At 43.9% G+C, this 7,786-nt stretch overlaps 1 long non-coding RNA gene across 1 annotated transcript in view; it reads left to right on the top strand.

Moving 5' to 3' along the window:
- The first annotated feature begins 3,015 nt into the window (after positions 1–3,015).
- LOC138672074 (uncharacterized) overlaps positions 3,016–7,786 on the top strand; it is a 150,807-nt gene continuing 146,036 nt past the window's right edge. Inside the window, exon 1 of the long non-coding RNA XR_011319563.1 lies at positions 3,016–3,113. This is a non-coding gene — a long non-coding RNA (uncharacterized lncRNA). The remainder of the gene's footprint in view (positions 3,114–7,786) is intronic.

Genomic DNA, 7,786 nt, shown 5'->3' with positions numbered 1-7,786 from the left:
TGCAGTTACATAGAGTACCCCTGTAAATCAAAAAGATAATAGCAGCACTTGCAGCACTTATAGGCCAGTAAGTCTAACCTCTATTGTTGGTAAAATATTTGAAGGGTTTCTGAGGGATGTTATTCTGGATTATCTCAATGAGAATAACTGTTTAACTCCATATCAGCATGGGTTTATGAGAAATCGCTCCTGTCAAACCAATCTAATCAGTTTTTATGAAGAGGTAAGCTATAGGCTGGACCACGGTGAGTCATTGGACGTGGTATATCTCGATTTTTCCAAAGCGTTTGATACCGTGCCGCACAAGAGGTTGGTACACAAAATGAGAATGCTTGGTCTGGGGGAAAATGTGTGTAAATGGGTTAGTAACTGGCTTAGTGATAGAAAGCAGAGGGTGGTTATAAATGGTATAGTCTCTAACTGGGTCGCTGTGACCAGTGGGGTACCGCAGGGGTCAGTATTGGGACCTGTTCTCTTCAACATATTCATTAATGATCTGGTAGAAGGTTTACACAGTAAAATATCGATATTTGCAGATGATACAAAACTATGTAAAGCAGTTAATACAAGAGAAGATAGTATTCTGCTACAGATGGATCTGGATAAGTTGGAAACTTGGGCTGAAAGGTGGCAGATGAGGTTTCACAATGATAAATGTAAGGTTATACACATGGGAAGAAGGAATCAATATCACCATTACACACTGAATGGGAAACCACTGGGTAAATCTGACAGGGAGAAGGACTTGGGGATCCTAGTTAATGATAAACTTACCTGGAGCAGCCAGTGCCAGGCAGCAGCTGCCAAGGCAAACAGGATCATGGGGTGCATTAAAAGAGGTCTGGATACACATGATGGGAGCATTATACTGCCTCTGTACAAATCCCTAGTTAGACCGCACATGGAGTACTGTGTCCAGTTTTGGGCACCGGTGCTCAGGAAGGATATAATGGAACTAGAGAGAGTACAAAGGAGGGCAACAAAATTAATAAAGGGGATGGGAGAACTACAATACCCAGATAGATTAGCGAAATTAGGATTATTTAGTCTAGAAAAAGACGACTGAGGGGCGATCTAATAACCATGTATAAGTATATAAGGGGACAATACAAATATCTCGCTGAGGATCTGTTTATACCAAGGAAGGTGATGGGCACAAGGGGGCATTCTTTGCGTCTGGAGGAGAGAAGGTTTTTCCAACAACATAGAAGAGGATTCTTTACTGTTAGGGCATCTGGGAATTGCTTGCCTGAGGAGGTGGTGATGGCGAACTCAGTCGAGGGGTTCAAGAGAGGCCTGGATGTCTTCCTGGAGCAGAACAATATTGTATCATACAATTCGGTTCTGTAGAAGGACGTAGATCTGGGGATTTATTATGATGGAATATAGGCTGAACTGGATGGACAAATGTCTTTTTTCGGCCTTACTAACTATGTTACTATGTTACTCTAGCTGTCATTGTATTAGACTCATCTGAATGGCATGTAATAATAAATTTCCCCTGCTGCAGTGGAAGTGCCTGACTAGTTGCAGCTTCTCCCAACAAGAATGGCTGTTTGCTGGTGTTCCTGTGGGCAGGGATTGGAGCAGGTGATAAAACAACCCAAATAGAATGTATTACAAAGTTTTTGCTACCTAATAAGAAAACAGCTTAATGTAAACCCACTACCGCTAGTCCTCCATATTGATCTGGACTGTATAACCTTACAACTTTCTGGCAGCTTTCTGCCTATGCACAGTGTCTACAATCATTGAGGGTGAGGTTACACAACGGTCAGCATTCAGAGAACTGGTATATCAGCAGCAGACAGGATTGTAATTTTTATGAATAATACAATAGGCAGCCTAGTACGTGACAGGTCTCTGGAATCAGAGTCTCTACCCCTATATCATTCTGCTCTCAATTGAGGTAGCAAAATCCTAGTAATTCCCTTTAAGCAAAAGGGTTAAAAATAAAAATAACTAAGCAGAATAATCCTCTTCAGATATTGGAGATTTCCTGCTCCACCCTGCAGAGCAGAATTAGAAAGTTATTGGACATATGTGATTTTTATAGAGAATGCCTTTATTGATACCTGAAAATGTCCTCTCCTTATGATGGTGGTTTGGTAATTCGTACACTGTAACTACCTTTCATCATACATTCAGTACATTGATCACTTTGATTCTATTGCACCTTTTGTACCTTTAATGTCTTTATGAATGTTCATAAATATTGATTCCAAGTAACAGTTTATTGAACATACTGCAGAGTGGTTCACTCACTACTTTACCTGGAACAATTGCTGTAAGACAGGAGACCATACTGAAATTTGGACAGTACATACTTTGGTTCCTGGCGAATTCCTTCTTTATTTGCTAATAATATACAGATACAGTTTGGAGGAGCGTGTTTTCATTGAGAAAACTTATCGAAAAGTTAGTCCTTAATGAGGTGCCAAAGTAAGTATCTAAAGAAGTTTTGGAGGTCGAAATCCACTTTCAAAACCGTGTATTTGGTAAATAAGCTGGAACATACAAGAACGTTACTGGATAGGCTTGATGGAGGACGTCTGAAAAAGTCTGAGGAAACAATTCAAAATGTGAAACAGCGACTTCTGGTCTATCCACATTATATTTTTTTCCATTTTATTTTTAAATTAATATTGAAGTCTATGGAAAACTGATCCATTAATTTGCCATCCGCTTTTCTTTCTTTGTAAAGGATCGGATTTTTGCTTACTGGATCTGTTACAAATCTAAGAAAATGGATGGCTGATTAACGAATCTGTTTTCCATATTCTTCAATGTTAAAAAAAACAACTCCAACAGAGATCAATTTTTTCAAAATGGACTAAAAAGTTGTGTTTGCACAACTTTTTTGTCAACGGATTGCTGTTGGATCCGTTCTAACGGATCATTAATGGACATGTGAACATAGCCTTACAAATTACAGCAATTTTTCCGGCTAAAGTAGCGAGCCGCTCACTTCGTAGTTACACTGACTCTGAAGGTAAACCCTCACCTGGTTTGTATTTCAGGAGGCTGTAGTCGGTTGAATTCTTGTGAGACGTGTATTGAAGGTTATCCAAGTCTGAACATCTCCTGTGAGTGGGAGACATGTGGAGCCTCAGGTAACAGAGGATAAAAATACATTTTAAAGGGTGGCTCTGTTTCGATATGCAACGTATATAACTCTATAAACCTTATTATCCATACATATTATACTCTTCTTGTCAGATCAAAATAGACTTGTGGAAAAATAATGCACCATGCGCTATTATTTTAAATGTTGCATTATTTTTCCTCAAGTCCATTTTGCATGCTAGATTTTGTTTTTTTTCACATTAAACTCTCTGGATAAAAACTCAGTTTTCACATAGGTAATACTGTATATGTTATATGTTTGGTTTTTTCAGTCTTATGAATATATTTTCATTAAAAATCTCAAAGGGCTGCAGTCTGGTCTCCTCAAATGGCAAATAGTGTAGAGTGTTCATCTATCTTCTGCAGTCCCATTGAGAATGGGACATTTTAGTTACATCATCATCATCAGTGAGAGTCCCAGGGGTCATCAATTGGCAAATTATCACATACTTTTAATAGGTGATAACTTTAAATTATGGGAATAACCCTCTTAAGGGTTGACCAGTCTAGCAAATTTGTTATGAAAATGGATAACAGTAGGTTAAAATAATAAGAGGTCATACTGTCTTCTGAAGTCTGCAGTAACACATGGTGAGTCCCCCCAGGGCGGGTATTGTGTGCCTTGCAAAAACGGACACTGACATTTTGAGACTGCTGTGCAAAAAATGTGTGTTGTCCACCCTCCTTTTATGGCAACCAGTGTGTGTCTATGTGTATGTATGTGTTAAGGACTGGCGGAACGCACCGAGTAAATAGAGATGTTTATTGATATTGGTGCGTTCGCAGCCCGGGGTCCACCGTGCAGGAGTACCTGCTGCTAGCAAACGGCGGAGCTATATGGCGGTATAGACTAACTCAGTTAATTCACTGAGTAGCCGTGCAAGGAAAGCACTGTGCCCTGTTAGACTCCACAGAGGCACAGGCTAACTGCCCAAACAGAGAGCAGTCAGTGGTCACACAAACACACAAAACTCCTCGCCGGAGGAGCCAGCATTCTAGGGGCTTATTTCAGCCGGGTCCCTGAATACACTCAGACTCAATCTCCTCGCCGGAGGAGCCAGCATTCTAGGGGCTTATTTCAGCCGGGTCCCTGAACACACATACATGTGACCACACTGGCGCAAAGCACATAACATAAGACAATACTAGCGCATGGCCGTGCGGTCATGCGCAGTTTATATAGTTGCAGCACAGGAAGCTGCTAGTGAAGTTTTTGCCCTTTCAGGACCTTCCAGAAGGACCAATGGAAAGTGCTGCAGTACCTGAGCATGTTTTGCCCTTTCAGGACCTTCCAGAAGGACCAATGGAATGTACTGCAGCACCTGAGCATGTGACCGAACATGTGGCCCTCGACCTCCAATGGGAGACCCTGCCCTGGGCATGCTCAGTGTGAGTAAACAAGGACTTAGTCCCAGAGAGGCTCGCTCGCCGCAGATCAGTGCAGGCTATCATAGGAAAGCCAGAAAAGGCAGTAGTGACCCTATGCACCGAATCAGCCCCAGCAAGACGCTGGGAGCGATGTCTCCGCTGAGGAGAGCCCACTGCGGCCGATACCGAATGGGAGACCGCAGCAGACACGGATCGAGATTCCCCCTGTGCAGCAGAGGAAACTCAACTCCTAACAGTATGTGTGTGTGTGTATATATATATATATATATATATATATATATATATATATATATATATATATATATATATATATATATATATATATATATATATATATAATTACAAACACATAGTGGATGGGAGATATGTGTCACAGAGGTGGATCTTCTCTGTAATGTAAAACCTGGAGTTATACTCTAGTATCCATAGGCATAGGCAGTTAACGGGGGTTGATCAGCCAAAACAGGGGCTGGGTTTTAATGTGAGCAGCTCAAGAGTTAGGGCAACTCGACTCACCATATCTCCACTCCTGGGTGTGGTGCATGTTGTAAAATGAAACCTTTTTATCTCACACATGTCTCTGTGTGAATTTGTGCAGATCTCCAGGAGTGTGTGAATTTGATATTGGCCTGAGAAGCTGGCCTGTAAAGGCCCCTTCACATTAAGCGACGCTGCAGCGATACCGACAACGATCCGGGTCGCTGTTTGGTCGCTGGAGAGCTGTCACACAGACCGCTCTCCAGCGACCAACGATGCCGGTAACCAGGGTAAACATCGGGTAACTAAGCGCAGGGCCGCGCTTAGTAACCCGATGTTTACCCTGGTTACCATCCTAAAAGTTAAAAAAAACAAACGCTACATACTTACCTACCGCTGTCTGTCCCCGGCGCTCTGCTTCTCTGCACTCCTCCTGTACTGGCTGTGAGCACAGCGGCCGGAAAGCAGAGCGGTGACGTCACCGCTCTGCTTTCCGGCTGACCGACGCTCACAGCCAGTACAGGAGGAGTGCAGAGCACAGCGCTGGAGGACAGACAGCGTTAGGTAAGTATGTACTGTTTGTTTTTTTTACTTTTAGGATGGTGACCAGGGTAAACATCGGGTTACTAAGCGCGGCCCTGTGCTTAGTTACCCGATATTTACCCTGGTTACCAGTGAAGACATCGCTGGATCGGTGTCACACACGCCGATCCAGCGATGTCCACGGGAGATCCAGCGACGAAATAAAGTTCTGGACTTTATTCAGCGACCAACGATCTCCCAGCAGGGGCCTGATCGTTGGTCGCTGTCACACATCACGATTTCATTAACGATATCGTTGCTACGTCACAAAAAGCAACGATATTGTTAACAATATTGTTCTGTGTGACGGTACCCTAACTCAAGCAGGTGAACCTGCAGTCTTGTATAGACTCTTTACTATATGCTGGACAAGGACTGTATTTAAGTTTTCCTATGATGCAGTTTATGAGGAATTAAATAAACCAAACGGCCATTTCAATATACCGTATATACTTGAATATAAGCCAAGTTTTCCAGCGCATTGTTTTGTGCTGAAAATGCCCCCTCGGCTTATGCTCGAGTCATTGTCCCAGAAGATGGAGGGGGAGCGATGGAGCAGCAGGTCACGTCACAGGAAGCAGGAGCAGGCTGCTGCAGATGACTCCTGTGCCCGCTGCTAAAGAGAAATGAATATTCACTGCCCTGGCAATGAATAATCATTTCCCTTATAGCATGCACCGTGTCAGCCAGAGCTGCTGGCTTCAAGCAGCTGCCAGGCTATCATGGGTGCGTGCTACTTAAGAGTTATGAATATTCACCTCTCTCCACTCCCATAAGCGTGGAGTGGAGTGAATATTCATTACCATAATGAGCGGGGACATGTGATCGGCCAGCCGCTGGAGCTGCGGACACCGGAACAAGATACAGCAATTACGTGCAGGGAAGGTAAGTAGGATTTTTTTACTGCTTTTCTTATGGGGGCTATGCAAACAAGAATAGGGATAAGGAACCATGCATACAAGGATGGGGATAAGGAGCGATGCAGACAAAGATGGAGATAAGGAGCGATGCAGACAAGGATGGGGATGAGGAGCTATGCATACAAGGATGGGAATAAGAAACCATGCCTACCAGGATAGTGATGAGGAGCCATGCACACCAGGATAGGGATGAGGGGACAATGCATACCTGGCTTATACTTGAGTCAATAAGTTTTCCCATTTTTTGTGGCAAAATTAGATGCCTCGGCTTTTACTCGGGTCGGCTTTTACATGAGTATATACGGTAAATGGTTCCCGTGATACCTCATCCCACTCCAAGTGAGTAGAATTGTTACATTTGGTGTTAGAAGTGTGGGCAGTGTTCCCAGGGAACACTGTGATTTCCACAAAAGTACAGCATGTTTTGGGTGAAGACTGCTGTAAGCCAGGAAGCAATGTTCGACAGCACGTAGGACCTGATTAAACACCTGATTAAAGCCCAGCAGCAGCAACAACAGCTAGCGCAACAGTAACAACAGCAGCAACAGATTGAATTACTTGCAGAGGCAGTTCGTGGCATGGCAGCAGCTCCAACTCTAAGGTCAGCTGATGATTTCTCTGGCTGAAAGGCGGTGAGGAGAGCCTTGCAGAAAATGACCCCGGGTGATGACAGAGGCCTTTTTAACAGTTTTTTAAAGAGTTGTGGATAAGGAGAAACTTCACCAGAGCAGTGGGTCTTGTCACCATACTTAACAAGGGAGCTACAAAACCCTTACAATGATTTAGCCTTACAGGATGCTAAAAAATTGAAAATAGAAATTTTGGCACGCCTGGGGGTGGCAACGACTGTCAGGGAACAATGGGCCCACCGCTGGGCATATCATCGTGACAAGTCCTCTACCCCGGTGCAGATGGTAAAGCGAGTTGTAATGGACTGGTTCGTGCACTCATTTCCGAGGCCGATTCAGGCTTGAGTTGTCCGGGGAGATGCCTGGAATGCCGTTGACTTGGTCAGACTGGTTGAAATGTATCAGGTGGTTGAGGATTCCTTGGTGAGGCAACCCACTTCATACTGGGTCTTCTATCAGAGGCAAATGCTCTAAAGGGCGTGGGGAATCCAAAGTCCCAGGGGGTGGGGGAGAACATGCCGCCGGTCCCATCAGGGAATTTAATTTGCTGGAAATGTCAAGGCCCAGGTCATATAGTCTCTTGTTGTCCCCTGACCACTGAGCAAATGGACTGTTATGTGGGACACCAGTGTTCGCTCTATGCATATCCGGCCTGCAGTGTGG

This window comes from Ranitomeya imitator, chromosome 3 (genome assembly GCF_032444005.1).
Source record: "Ranitomeya imitator isolate aRanImi1 chromosome 3, aRanImi1.pri, whole genome shotgun sequence".
Taxonomy (NCBI): domain Eukaryota; kingdom Metazoa; phylum Chordata; class Amphibia; order Anura; family Dendrobatidae; genus Ranitomeya; species Ranitomeya imitator.
Note: the sequence above shows the minus strand (reverse complement) of the source record. Positions and strands in the feature narration are given on the sequence as shown.